Source organism: Delphinapterus leucas, chromosome 9 (genome assembly GCF_059928025.1).
Source record: "Delphinapterus leucas isolate spDelLeu-1000000601 "Yukka" chromosome 9, BTC_Dleu_Yukka2, whole genome shotgun sequence".
Classification (NCBI taxonomy): Eukaryota; Metazoa; Chordata; class Mammalia; order Artiodactyla; family Monodontidae; genus Delphinapterus; species Delphinapterus leucas.
This window is the reverse complement of record NC_143137.1, coordinates 26,405,563-26,419,446: the sequence shown is the minus strand read 5'-3', so window position 1 is coordinate 26,419,446 and position 13,884 is coordinate 26,405,563. Positions and strand designations below refer to the sequence as shown.

General features: G+C 40.0%; 1 protein-coding gene across 1 annotated transcript in view; it reads right to left on the bottom strand.

Annotated features, from left to right (window-relative positions):
* The window catches only part of GPR37 (G protein-coupled receptor 37), a 65,412-nt gene that overhangs the window by 31,239 nt on the left and 20,289 nt on the right, over window positions 1–13,884 (bottom strand). The window lies entirely within an intron of this gene.

The following is a 13,884-nucleotide window of genomic DNA, read 5'->3' as shown; positions in this document are numbered from 1 at the left end:
ATGAGATTTCCACGTAAATTGGTGAACTTTGAGTAAAGCAGACTGTCCTCCATACACTGGGTGGGCCTCATCCAATCAGCTGAAGGCCTGAATAGAACCAAAGACGGACCTCCCCCAAGCAAGAGGGAATTTCGCTGCAGACTTCAGCTCCAACTGGTGGACCATGCTGGTAGCTAATCAGTGTGCTCGTGTCTGCTCCCTCATGTACTCCAGCAGAACATCTATTAGGAAGTATTCTAAGGAGATAAAGCAACTGCTTTCAATGCTTGGAGTGTGACATTTACATTGAGTTTGAGCCAGATTTTATCGAGTATCGAATGAAAAAAAGGTAAGTTCAATCAATGTCGGCCACCCACAGTGGTGGAAAAACCTGTCCAAACTAAATTTTCATCTCCATGAGGTCAGAGGCTGTGACTGTTTTTTTGCCAACTACTTATATCCCTGAAGCTCAGTGCCAAGCCTGGGCACTGAAAAAATATTTACTAAATGAATGAATACATGAGTGAAGGTTGCTGTGTCCACCAGGTTTCCAACAGGCTACCTATGACACACTTGAACTAGGATAATTTGAGGAGGGTTTATTTATCAAAAATCTAATTAAAAGGGGAAGTGAAAGGACAGGGCAGAAACCCAAGCTAAAGAGATGGTGGGAAGTAAAGTTACCAAAACTCAGAAAGAAAGAGCGGGTCAGCCGGCACAGAGCAGTGACCTTCTTCCTGCATCCTCCCAGAATTCCCATTTGCTAAACCTGACTTGAGGGAACAGGATCTCTGTTGACTTCGTTCAGGCAGGTTAGCCTCAAGGGGGTGTGACCAGTGGAGAGGAGGGTGGAGTGTGGGTCCTGAAGAGCAAACAGAGACACTGCATTGTCTTAATGGAAGGACTGCACTGCCCTCCCGAATAGATATCCGATTAACAACACAAGTGCAGTGTGCACGCTCACACACCCACGTGCGTGTGCACACCCACACATTGCACAGAGCCTTCTTTTAATTACTGTGGTTTGATTGCTGTTTTAAAAGAAACATGGAGGGCTTCCCTGGTGGCCCAGTGGTTGAGAGTCCGCCTGCCGATGCAGGGGACACGGATTCGTGCCCCAGTCCGGGAAGATCCCACATGCCGCGGAGCGGCTGGGCCCATGAGCCATGGCCGCTGAGCCTGCACGTCCGGAGCCTGTGCTCCGCAACGGGAGAGGCCACAACAGTGAGAGGCCCACGTACAGCAAAAAAATAAAAAATGAAAGAAACACGGAAACAATTTACCTTATTTTGAAATTAGAACAGGAAACACAATCTTATTCATTTATTTTTAAACTATAGGTCGATTTTACGTTGTCCTCAGTGAAGAAACAAGAAAGGAGATAGACAAAGGGAAGGAGAGAAAAAAATAGAAAAGGCAGAGAGACAAACTAAGAAACAGATCAAGAAAGATGGTAAAGGAGACTCATGGATCAGGGGACCTCGAGGAAAGAACAGTGTGGGCCTAAGGAGAGATGGTCAGGGCGGGGGAGTGAGCCAGGGAAAGAGGTGGTGGGGGGAGAAGGGGAGGGGCCGTAAGACATAGCCTTGGACCCAGGAAATAAATGGGTCAGTTGTTAGGAGATGTGCACAAGTGTAGGACTGCAGGCAAAGTTGCAGCCTTTTTTTTTTTTTTTGCGGTACGCGGGCCTCTCACTGCTGTGGCCTCAGCCGCTCCACGGCATGTGGGATCTTCCCGGACCGGGGCACGAACCCACGTTCTCTGCATCGGCAGGCGGACTCTCAACCACTGAGCCACCAGGGAAGCCCAAAGCTGTAGCCTTTTAAACTTGAAAAGATGTTGGGGAAAAGTGCTTTGTAAAATTTATGTATTAGTTTCTGGAAAAAAAATATCCTTGACATTTTGACTTAAGTAGTTAAGTCAAAGTAATTCATTCAATTTGGAAGTGAAACAAAATGTACTTCCATGGGACGAAAATAATTCTTACATAATTTTTTTTCCTTTTAACTCAAGTAACTTGGAAGTAACTTTGCCAGGAAAAAATAGAAGAGCAATATTACCCACAAATTGTTTTTCTCCTTCCTTTCTTACCCTTTACTTCCTGTTTCACCATATTGCCTTACTGGCCACGTGTGTGTATCTATATCTATCTAAATCTCTCATATAGGCATTAGTTTCTTTATATAAAAATATAGATACATATATATATATATGTTTTTATTTGTTCTAATAAATACCATATAAGTGTGAATAATTTTAACTCCTCAGATGACTTTTCCACCTGCAATGCCCCATCCTGCACATTTGACAACTCTGTAGCCTGAGACTCGGAATTGGAAATAAACATCACAGTGATACAGCTAATTAATGGTAAACCCAGGACCCAGGGCTCCTCACTTTCCTGCTTTTTCCTCTAGGGCGCAAACTGCCTCCCTAGCTAAAGATTTTAGCTGGAGGTCAATTTGCCAATAAATGCCTTTTCATTCCATTTTACTTACTTTTCTTTGAAAACATACATAACCCTTCAAATATTTTCTGAATGTTAGAAACCTATTGAAAGATGTATCATTTCAACATGATAACCTATGTTTATAGATGATTTTTTTCATTTATTTCTGAGAACAAATTTAATGTGAACTATTTAACTCATCCTATCACAATTAAGTGTCAACCCTGTTTTTACTTTCAGCCTATTGCTGAAACTAAGAATGCCCACTGATTTGCTAAAATCAAGAACATAGTGTTATTTGGGCATTAATAACAGTGACTGGGATAAAAGGATAAGCATCTCAAAGCCCCTATAATGTAGAGTTACATAAAACTAACTCAGAGGACAGGATTAAAGGTAACAGTTCAGTTACAAATAGACCTAAAAGTTATTGGTATAGTCACTCACTCTTAAGGCTGGGAGTATGCGAATCTCCCTCTCATTGTTAACTAAAATAAATAAATGTTTCCATGCTATCAATACTACTTTAAGAAATGAGGCTCATGACAATCATGGTGCAATTTAAAGGAGGATTAAAATAATGTGGGAGAATTCTAGCTGTTGAGTTCCCAAAACATAGAGCCAGAACCATTCTTTAAAGGGCAAAGATAGTTCAAAGCTTCAACTCTCCAGAGATCATGAACTTTAATGTTGTATTTCAAACTGTTAAAGGACATGTGAAGGAAGGGATCCAGAATTCAATGTCCACTGCATTTTCAGAGTTGTGAATTCCTCCACCTTCTAGAACCCTACTCAGGAGTAAATGCTGCCCTAATTACCTAGGGAAATCTAGTCAGAAAGCATTCATCAAGTTAGTATAGGTTGCCTCCAGAACACTTAAGATTGCTGGCTGGGAATGCACTTGGATGCACTTACTGGGTTGAAACCCTCCTTATTTTAGTTCTGAGTGGACACTGTAACTTCAGTACTCCTCCAAAGCCATTTGGAATCTCTGAGAACCTCAACAGAACCGAGAGAGGGCCTCCCGCCCGGAGCTGTGATAGGTTTAATTTAGTTTCTCAAGGTCTCCAGTAGGACTCCGCCAAGATGCTGCTTTAACTTGTGCGGTGTTTCCTCTGACTGGGCTGGCTTCTCACACCTGATTTGCTCCTGGAGGATTAAACCAAAATACTGTGGGGAAGAGCGCCCTCTCCTGCCTTACAGTAGGAAATGCACTGCGTCGGATTGCCAGGGTGGATCCATTTACCGCGTCCCGATGCCAAACTGTTGAATTTGATCGCATGAGGTTTGCGTCTTAGTTTGGCTAGATCTTTTTTATATTTATAGTCCTTGATTTGGAAATCCAAGTTTTATGTATAAACAAATGCATAATTAAAACATCCACTATATAAACAAAATGTATAATTTGCACACTGGCTACAGATTTTCTTCAGAAAAACAACAATTATTTCATATGAGGTTTTGGAATTAATAGAAATCTGTTCAGTTGTGACTTATGTGCAATTCCAATCTGAGATTGTTACAGAGGAGATTGTGACAGTTAATCAACATGCAAATGACATGTTTATGGATGAGTTAAAATGAATTCTGACAGATGTACTAGTGCCAAATATTAAAATTTAAAGCCTTAATCTTGTAGTGAAAATGACACAAACCACAGAAAGATCTGCTTACCTGTAGACATACTGAAGATGAAGAGAGTTTAATTAATACGTGTCAGATAATTTTTTATTTATTGATAATAGGTGAAATATACAGTATAAATACTCAAAATACTGGAAGTAAGAAAACACTCTAGTATTCAAAAACCTCACTTGCCACTTCCGTCACAATTCATTGTTATAAGATTCACTCCAGTAAATAGAGGTTTTGGGCTTGTCTGCAGAATTAAAGTGACTATATTTAAGTGACCATTCTGTGACAGAATTATTTTTTTCATTTCATAAATATTTGAAAATGTACTACTGTTTCTGAATCTTAATCACAAAAGTTCAACTTTCATTAGGAACATTACAAGATTCTGAATAAAAGAAAGGAATTGGGGCTTTCCTGGTGGCGCAGTGGTTGAGAGTTTGCCTGCCGATGCAGGGGACACGGGTTCGTGCCCCGGTCCGGGAAGATCCCACATGCCACGGAGCGGCTGGGCCTGTGAGCCATGGCTGCTGAGCCTGCGCGTCCGGAGCCTGTGCTCCGCAACGGCAGAGGCCACAATAGTGAGGCCCGCGTACAGAAAAAAAAAAAAAAAAAAAAAAAAAAAAAAAGAAAGGAATTGTTCTGGGAAAGTATGAGATTAAAAGAAGCACAAAAGTAATTAATGTTCACTAGTGTCACTCATCTGTTCTTTATTTAATTCTCATCAGTTGTGGAAGATCCTCAAATTAATATGAATTAACACTGAGTACTCCATAAATATTAGCTGCTATTATGTACTAGGCACTGTGCTCATTCTTTTACTTTTTTTTTTTTTTTTTTGCGGTACGCGGGCCTCTCACTGTTGTGGCCTCTCCTGTTGCACAGCACAGGCTCTGGACGTGCAGGCTCAGCGGCCATGGCTCACGGGCCCAGCTGCCCCGCAGCACGTGGGATCTTCCCGGACCAGGGCACGAACCCGCGTCCCCTGCATCGGCAGGCAGACTCTCAACCACTGCGCCACCAGGGAAGCCCACTATTCCATATTTAACTGCACTAATGAAGGGTTTATTTCTTTCTTTTCCTTCCTTTTAGGTTAAATAATCCATTGGTCATTTTAATGGCAATGTCCATAGCGGGAGTTAGACGTGTGGAAATGCTGCCATCGTAAATCTAAGTCTCTTTTGAGAGGACCATCCTCATACATTTTTAATGAAGTAAACTTTAAACCCTTCAAAACTAACAAACGTCTGTGGGAAATCATCCAAGTAATTACATTTTTGCATATTTGCAAACTTAGAGTATATCTGAAAATACTTTTAAGTACATTGTACAAATGAGAGAATCAGATTGTAAATGTTTTGTTTTCAAATAAATGGATCGAATGTTTTTGTCTGACATGTAATTACGTATCACAGACTAAAATCTTATGGGGCCTGCCTATTTAGGGATCCAAACATAGTGGGTCCTCAATACCTGTTTTTGTAGAGTCTATGAAAGAGTAGGAAAAACTTTTTTTCCTTTATTTATTCAAATTACATATTATTTAAAAGATTCTTTTTTAAAAATCAGTTTAAAGAATTTTCAGAAGGAATTCAAATCCTATAAAAAAGAAAAAATTCTAAGCAAATATTATTTTTGAAAGTTTGTTTCACTGCCCATCGGAAGGTTACTGTTCACTTCCTATCCATTTTGTTCCAGGCTACTAAGAAAAAAACACTTAAATTCCCTGTGGATGGATAATCAGTAAGTTCCCCCAAAGGCTGGGAATCACGTTGTTTGGAGACATGCATAAACATTGTCACAACTAATCCAAAAGCCACGGACACACACTTACTGATTACAATTCCTTTCCTTCCTCAGCATTTCCATTTCTCATCTTTCCTCTGAATTCTTTTCCTCTTTTAATTTTCTGTTCCTCTACCTCTATATGTTTTTTCGTCTATCAGTTTTTTTCTTCAGGCAGTCTTAGTTTTTCCAGCGTCTTCACTGTGTGTGTTTCTCCTAGTCTTCTTTCCTTTTGTATTATCTGACATTTATCCTTTTGTTCTCTTTTTGCTCATGATATTACCTGCCATTTCTATCTTTTTAAAATGTTACTGAAATACAGTTGACATACAATATTATGTTAGTTTCAAGCGTACTACACAGTGATTTGACATTTGCATACATTATGAAATGATCACCACGATAAGTCTAGTAACCATCTGCCCCTGTACAAAGTTATAATATTATTGACCATATTCCTTCTGCTGGATACTCCATCCCCATGGCTTAATTATTTTATAACCGGAGGTTTATACCTCTAAAGGTATAAACCCTTCCCCTTCCCCTCTTTTGCTCCTTCCCAGCCACCTCTCCTCTGGCAACCACCCTTTTATTCTCTGTATCCATGAGTCTGTTTTCCTTTTAGTTTGTTTGTTTTGTGTTTTAGATTCCACGTATAAGTGATATCATACAGTACTTGTGTTTCTCTGTCCTATTTATTTCACTTAGTATAATACCTTCTAGATCCATCTATGTTTTCACAAATGGCAAGACTTCGCATATTTTTAATGACTGAGTAATATTCCATTGTGTGCGTGTGACATACACACACACACACACACCGCATCTTCTTTGTTCATTCATCTATCAACGGACACTTAGGTTGCTTCCGTATCTTGGCTCTTGTAAATAATGCTGCAGTGAACAAAGGGGTGCATATATCTTTTGTGAAAAGGTGAAATTGCTGGATCGTATGGCAGTTCTAGTTTTAATTTTTTTGAGGAGCCTCCGTATTGTTTTCCATAGTGACTGCACCACTTTACATTCCCACTAACAGTGCAGGAATGCCCCTTTTCTCCATATTCTCGCCAACACTTGTTTGTTGTCTTTTTTGATAATAGCCATTCTGATAGGTATGAGATGACATATCACTGTGGTTTTGATTTGCATTTCCCTGATGATCAGTGTTGAGCATCTTTTCATGTGTCTGTTCGCCATTTCTATCTTCTTTCCTTATCATTCATACTACCCATTTTCTCCTTCATAACCACAACCACTCCCTTTATCTCTCTCTTTTTTTTCCCACAAAGATGAAGCAGTACTATCATTTTACTTTACGTCCCATGTTAAGTTTAATTTTCACTCTAGTTTCTTCTGCTTTTATAGCACTTTTTCCTTTCCAAGGAATAAACATTAAATTCAAAGATAAGATTCAAATTTATTATTTACTTTCATATTAATTATGATTAGCATATTTTCTCCTGTTTAATAAAAGAAGGATATTTTACTGAATCATATAAAATGCACTCAATTTAGATCTCTGTCTAGATCAGATCTCTCAATCACTTGTTGATGAGAGGCAATTTTTTCTCCATGATAATATAAAAATGCACTCTTTCTGCGAGGCACATTTCATGTTTCCTTGACACAAGCCAGCCTTTGCTTTTTTTTAAAAAATTTTATATTGGAGTATAGTTGAATTACAAGGCTGTGAGGCCAGCCTTTTCTTACCACCATTGTCTTAGTCCCTGATCATACCTCCACACTCATCAAAGACTAGATTTCTGCCTTATCCTGAGTGCATTCGGTAGCTATGCCACACCCCGCTCATATCACTCCCAGTAGCGTTTAGCATCCACCTCTGAGGAGGTCCTCGTATGTTTTCTCTCTCAGAAGTTGACTTCCTGCTGCTCAACGGTGAACTCAAAGGCTTACAAGTTAGGTACCCTGAATGGTCCTCCTACTGAAACAACAGAAATACTAGACACAACATCAAAAACTCTTTTAAAAAGCCTAGCAGATCTGGCCCAAAATTGAGGAATAGAGAGTCCAAATCTGAAGTGAAAGCAAGAACGGTGGGAGGTAAGTGACAAAGTTAGCTTTGTTATCAGTGGTTTCTGACAACCCCATGGCAGGACGGGGGTATAAGCAGGCAGGAGGTAAAGGCTAAAGTCTGAAAACAGCTTGGACCCCAGCACACGCAACCCTCAGAGTAAAGGTGGATGAGAACTAAATCCTCTCTTTAGAAGAGAATAACAAAGGAGTCGGTCTGTCTAGAACCTGATGCCTCCTCTGAGGATTTATAATCATTAGTAAGCCTTCACCTGAGCTTCAGTCCCAATCATCACCACTTTGATTGTCTGAAGAAAGTTTGAGTGGAAATTTTAATCGAAAGTAGTCCTGGCTTTAATTTTTAGAAAAGAGAACTTTAAGAAACTGAAAACACAAACATTAAAGTTAGGAAACCCAGTGAAAAGATTATACGGCAGATTTGCATAGCTGAAGAGAGAATGATCAAGTCTGCAGGGAAAAGAAATTAACCAGAAAGTGAAAGCAAGAGTAGGTAGAGGGTAAGATGAAAAGGAATATGCAGCCATTCAAATTCCAAAAAGGATATCAGAGATATTTGAAGAGATGATGGCTAAAGATTTTACAGAACTGTTAAAGGACATTAATATTTAGATTCAAAACTCCATGAATCCCAAGCAGAAAATGCTAAGTAAATTCACACCTCAAAACATTATAATCACATTGCAGAAACCCCTAAAGGCAAAGACAAGACAGTAAGGCACACTTTTTGCTCTCAGTGATCTCACAGTCTGGACACATGTAAAAGGCTCTGCATTCCCCATTTTACAGCAGTTACTGTTGGAATAAGAGGCCTGCATGATGATCGCTTCTATAAATACTATTTTTCCCTTCTATTCCACTTTCATTTCTCCCATACCCCATCAAAAGGAAGAGTGACTCCTGCAGACATGATTTCATTCTGGCTCCAGTGAAGTCCTGAGAGTCCAGAATCTCAAACACAGCAACTGATCTAGAACAACGTAGAGAATGACCATCTCTCCTCTCAGTACTGCTCTTCGTGACTCTCTAGCTTCTCACACGCTCAGTCTTTAGAGCTTGTCTGTTTATCTATATCGCTATCTCTATGTCTATAAGTACAATACTGATTTTGTACACTTAGCTGACCTCTCAGACAATGACTCATTTTTTTTCTCTCCTGGACCCAAAGGATCATCACACACACACACACACACACACACACACACACACACGACACCTGCTTGCACACATTTCCAAGGAGCTGTAAATGTTAGAAAAGGGGAAGCCATTAGAGTAGGACACCAGGAGATCTGGGACTCGAAGGGATGAGACAGTTGTGAGAGAGCAGAGGCTAGCTGGGGTTGAAGTGTCAAGATGTAACTAGGAAATAAGAGCAGCTACCTCGCTCATCAACTTCTGTCCACGAGATCTGGCACGCAAGGGAAGAATGTTACTGAAGGAAAGTTTTCTCTGCTTGTTTCTCCTGAGAAATACAGGCTGGCTCACTTACCATGATGTCATCTGGTCTATGCTAGCCTCTACGCCTCCTTCCCTCTGTCACCTCCTAACTTCCTGGTAACTCCCTCTCATTCACTGAAGCGTTTATGCCTGATTCATGATTTTCATCACAGCCTCAATTTTCACTTAAAAAGAATTTCTTTTTTAGTGTGGGAATCTCATCCAGTGCCGTGCCTACTGCCTCTCCAGTGATCTTCACCTCCCTCACCTTCAGTCACACGCTCCCAATGCCACATCCTGGGCTTTATCATCACCTGACAATTCTCCACCTCTGAAATCTTAACCTCAAAGTCCTACCCTGTGTACAAACTGTTTCTCTTCCAGCTCTCTCACTGTGTTACTTCCCTTAGCACTGTTTTACTTCATAGTGATTTCAGTTCCATTGAAACCACTTCTACGAACTCCTATTGATATCCACATGGTTGATAACTCAGTTTAGATTCCAGGGACCCTTCTCTTATATTGCAAGTCCTGCAATTCTGCCACTTAAGTTTTCAGGAATCTGTACTCTTCTATCCCCTTGTCATCACCCTAGTTCAAGTTACCATTACCTCTCATGTGGATTACCTAACAATATCCACACTGACCTTCCTGACCCCGGTCCTTCCAAATTTACTTCCAGTCCATTCTCTGTGCTGCAGCCAGAGTGATCTTTCTACAGCACAAGTCTGACCATGCCATTCTGCCCTTGAAACACTGTAATCACTCTGGTCATTACAACAAGCTCCTGATATCACTTAAACATTTCCCATGATCCGGCATCTACTTTCCTTATAAGTCTGTCTCTCTCCCGCTCTCTCGCTCTCTCTCTCTCTCTCTCTCTCTCTCTCACTAATTAACCTTCTTGCTTTACCTAACCTCTTATTTCAGATAGCCTGAGTTTTGGGGGGGTTACTAAATTTTCTATGCTCTCTCTACCTCTAGGGTTTACACATACTGGCTCCCCTTCCTGGAACATTCTTCTGTACTCCTCCTCTTTCCCCATTAATCTTTTTTTTTTTTTTGCGGTGAGCGGGCCTCTCCCGTTGCGGAGCGCAGGCTCCGGACGCGCAGGCTCAGCGGCCATGGCTCACGGGCCCAGCCGCTCCGTGGCATGTGGATTCTTCCCGGACCGGGGCACGAACCTGTGTCCCCTGCATCGGCAGGCAGACTCTCAACCACTGCGCCACCAGGGAAGCCCCTCCCCATTAATCTTAATCATTCTTTAAGTCTCAACTTAAAGATGACATCTCTCAGGAAGCTTTCTCTGACATCCCAAGTCTGAATTACGTACACTTTCCTATGTGCTTGTACTTCCCTGTCACGGTACTTAACACAGTATCTCATAACTGTCTCTAATTGTGGGCATCCCTGGTTGGACTGAGAGTTCTGAGGTTGGAGACAGTATCCCAGCTGCCTAGCACAGAGTCTGAAACACATTAGCTACTCAATAAATACTGAGTGGTGGGACAAAATCCCAACTCAGAGAGTCAGATGTAGAAAAATTAAATTAAGTAGACATGACTCTAAATCAGGATATTAAATTAAGAACCTAGAGGATTCATATGAGATTATATACCTGGACATTTGGAAACTTATCTGCCATCCTAGAAGGCTACTGGAAAAAGAAAATCAGTATTTCCAAAGTGATTATAAAATTTTCTTTGTATTACATTAAATAAACATTTATGATCCAAAAATTCCACTTTTTAAAAAATCCAGGTTGAGATTTGTACATGCAATCTCCACACTTAGCCCATGCACATTACCACTATAAATTATTTTCCTGATTTTAAATCAGCATATTTTCTGAAGAGTTTCCTTTTTTGCCTCAATGTGATGGAAAGTGACATCTCGAGGCACAAGAAACAGGCATATATTCAACTCCTCATGACTTGCCTTATTACACACTGCTGACCCCACTGGACCAGCATTTCTGACAGATTGTCATCTTCCACACAGCTTTGACTTTATATAAATACAGAAAGTGCAACAGACTTGTGTCCTTAAAACCTCAAGGCCAAACTTGCTCAGGCCACAAATGTGTGAGTCGACAGAGAATACTGATATAGCCCCGCAGGCCTCCCTTTCCTGTAAACATGGAAGTGTCAGATTATGATAATTCTGTCTCCATCAAATGCCTATAAAAGGCAGACAAGTTGAGGGAAGATAAAAGTTAGCAAGAGGTATGTAAGAATAAAAGAGGAAATAGCAAGCTGTTAAACTCTCCAAGGCGTTCATAACTGCTGTCATTTTGATAACATAGTTTTTGCAGACCATTAGGCCATAGCCAGCTTCTTCCAGCTGACAAGTCTGAGGTTCCTGATGCTCTTACAATTGAGTGATGTGTCTGTAGGAAGGAGCAAATAGCCTTGTGAGAGGCTTTGTGCTTTCATAACCACGGGAAATGTGGTAAGGTCTATCTACACCAGTAGTTTCGATCATGGATGAACAACATAATTAGCGGGGGGGGGATGGGCAGGGGTTGTTATCAAATATAAATTCCTGAATCCCACTCCCAATATTCTGATCCACCAGATCTATTCTTTTTCATTTTATTTGTATTTTTTCTTATGTTTTATTAAATTTTGTTTGTTTGTTTTGTTTTGTTTTGTTTTTGCGGTACGTGGGCCTCTCACTGTTGTGGTCTCTCCCGTTGCGGAGCACAGGCTCCGGACGCGCAGGCTCAGTGGCCATGGTTCACGGGCCCAGCCGCTCCGCGGCATGTGGGATCTTCCCGGACCGGGGCACGAACCCGTGTCACCTGCATCGGCAGGCGGACTCTCAACCACTGCGCCACCAGGGAAGCCCTATTAAAGTTTTATATAGAATAAGAAGCATGTTCTCTTTCCCTCTTTTGGGTTAGTTAATACTAGTTAGATTCCATTTTAATTTTTTTTGGCTTTTAGCTACACCTCTTTGCTGATTTTTTAGAAGTAATTTATATATAATTATCATAAGCATCTTTAATTTATTACCATCTATTTAGAGTTAATATTTTTCCACTCGATCTAAAATGCTAGAGCCTAATAACAGCATGATCCTATCTACCCCATCTTCTGTGCTATTGTTAACATATTTCAAATTTACATACATTATAAACCCTACAATACAACCTTACATATAATATTTGCATTAAAAGGCAATGGTCTTTTTAAAAAGTTAAGAGAAAAAAAAAAAGATATTCTTTTACAGGTACCTGCTTATTTATTTTTCCTTCTGCTTTCCAATCCTTCCTGAAGATCTGAGTTCCCCAGTCATTATTTTCCCTCAACCTGAAGAAGGTCCTCCAGCATTTCTTGCAGTACCAGTCTGCTGGTGGTAAATTACTAACTTTTATTTATTTGAAAATTCTTCGTTTTGCCTTTCTTTTTGAAATATATTCTCTCCGGAGATTGAATTCTGAGAGAATTTTCTTTCAGCACTTTAAAGATTTTGTTCCATTATCTTCTGGCCTTCATTGTTTTTGATGAGAAGTCAGTCATGTTTGAATCACTGTTTCCCTGTATATAAGATTTCACTACACACACACACACATGCTTCTGGTTGCATTCAAGATGCTCTCATTACTTTTTATTATCAGTCAGATTATGATATGTACACTTATGATTTTCTATGTATTAATCCTACTCGGGATTCTCTGAGATTTTAAACCTGAAATTTATGTTTTTCACTAAATTTGGGAAATTTCAGACATATTTTTAGTATAGATTCTTTCCCATTTTCTTTTTTCTTGTTAGCTGGAGATTCCAGTATACATACATTTGACAGCCTTTTAAGCAGCTCCAGATTCTGTCCCTTGACAACTCAACCCCCCAATACTGCAGCTCTCTGCTTGAGTTTTTGCTACCCTATACTATGCAAAGTTGGGTGGAAAAGAAGGGCAAATGCGTAAGTTCCCTTACGTCAAGGCACGAATTCCACTTCTGGTCATTCTCCAGTGGCTTCATTTCTCCATTAAGATTTTGTCACTTCGAAGTATGTGAAGTGATGGATGTTAACTAAATTTATTGTGGTAATCATTTCACAGTATCTACATGTATCAAATCATTACATTGTACACCTTAAACCTATATAATGTTCTAAGTCAATTATATCTTCAAAATGCTGGAAAAATGTTTTTTAATTATTTGTGGATTGATACTGGGATATATTTGAGGGAGTAGGAAGAAATCAAGCAGAAAATATTTGAGGTCAAGGCACCTTGTATATAATTGATGTCTATACCAAATCTTTTCCTGATAATCAGGCTTCAGCAGGGCTATCCCATGCCCCTGTTGTTAATATTGTCAATGCGGTAACAATTTCAGTTTCTTTGCGATTTATATAATTACTCTTGTATAGCAGTGTAACTGCCGTGGTTCACTGACTTTTTTCTTTGATCTCCAAATTTTAAGTTCCTAACTGTCAGCATCATTTAACTAGTCTCTATTTTCACTTTAATTAGCTCAACAGCTTCATGTGTCGCATGTAAGTAAAATTATGAATAAAAGAACCACTGCGAAGAGAATAAA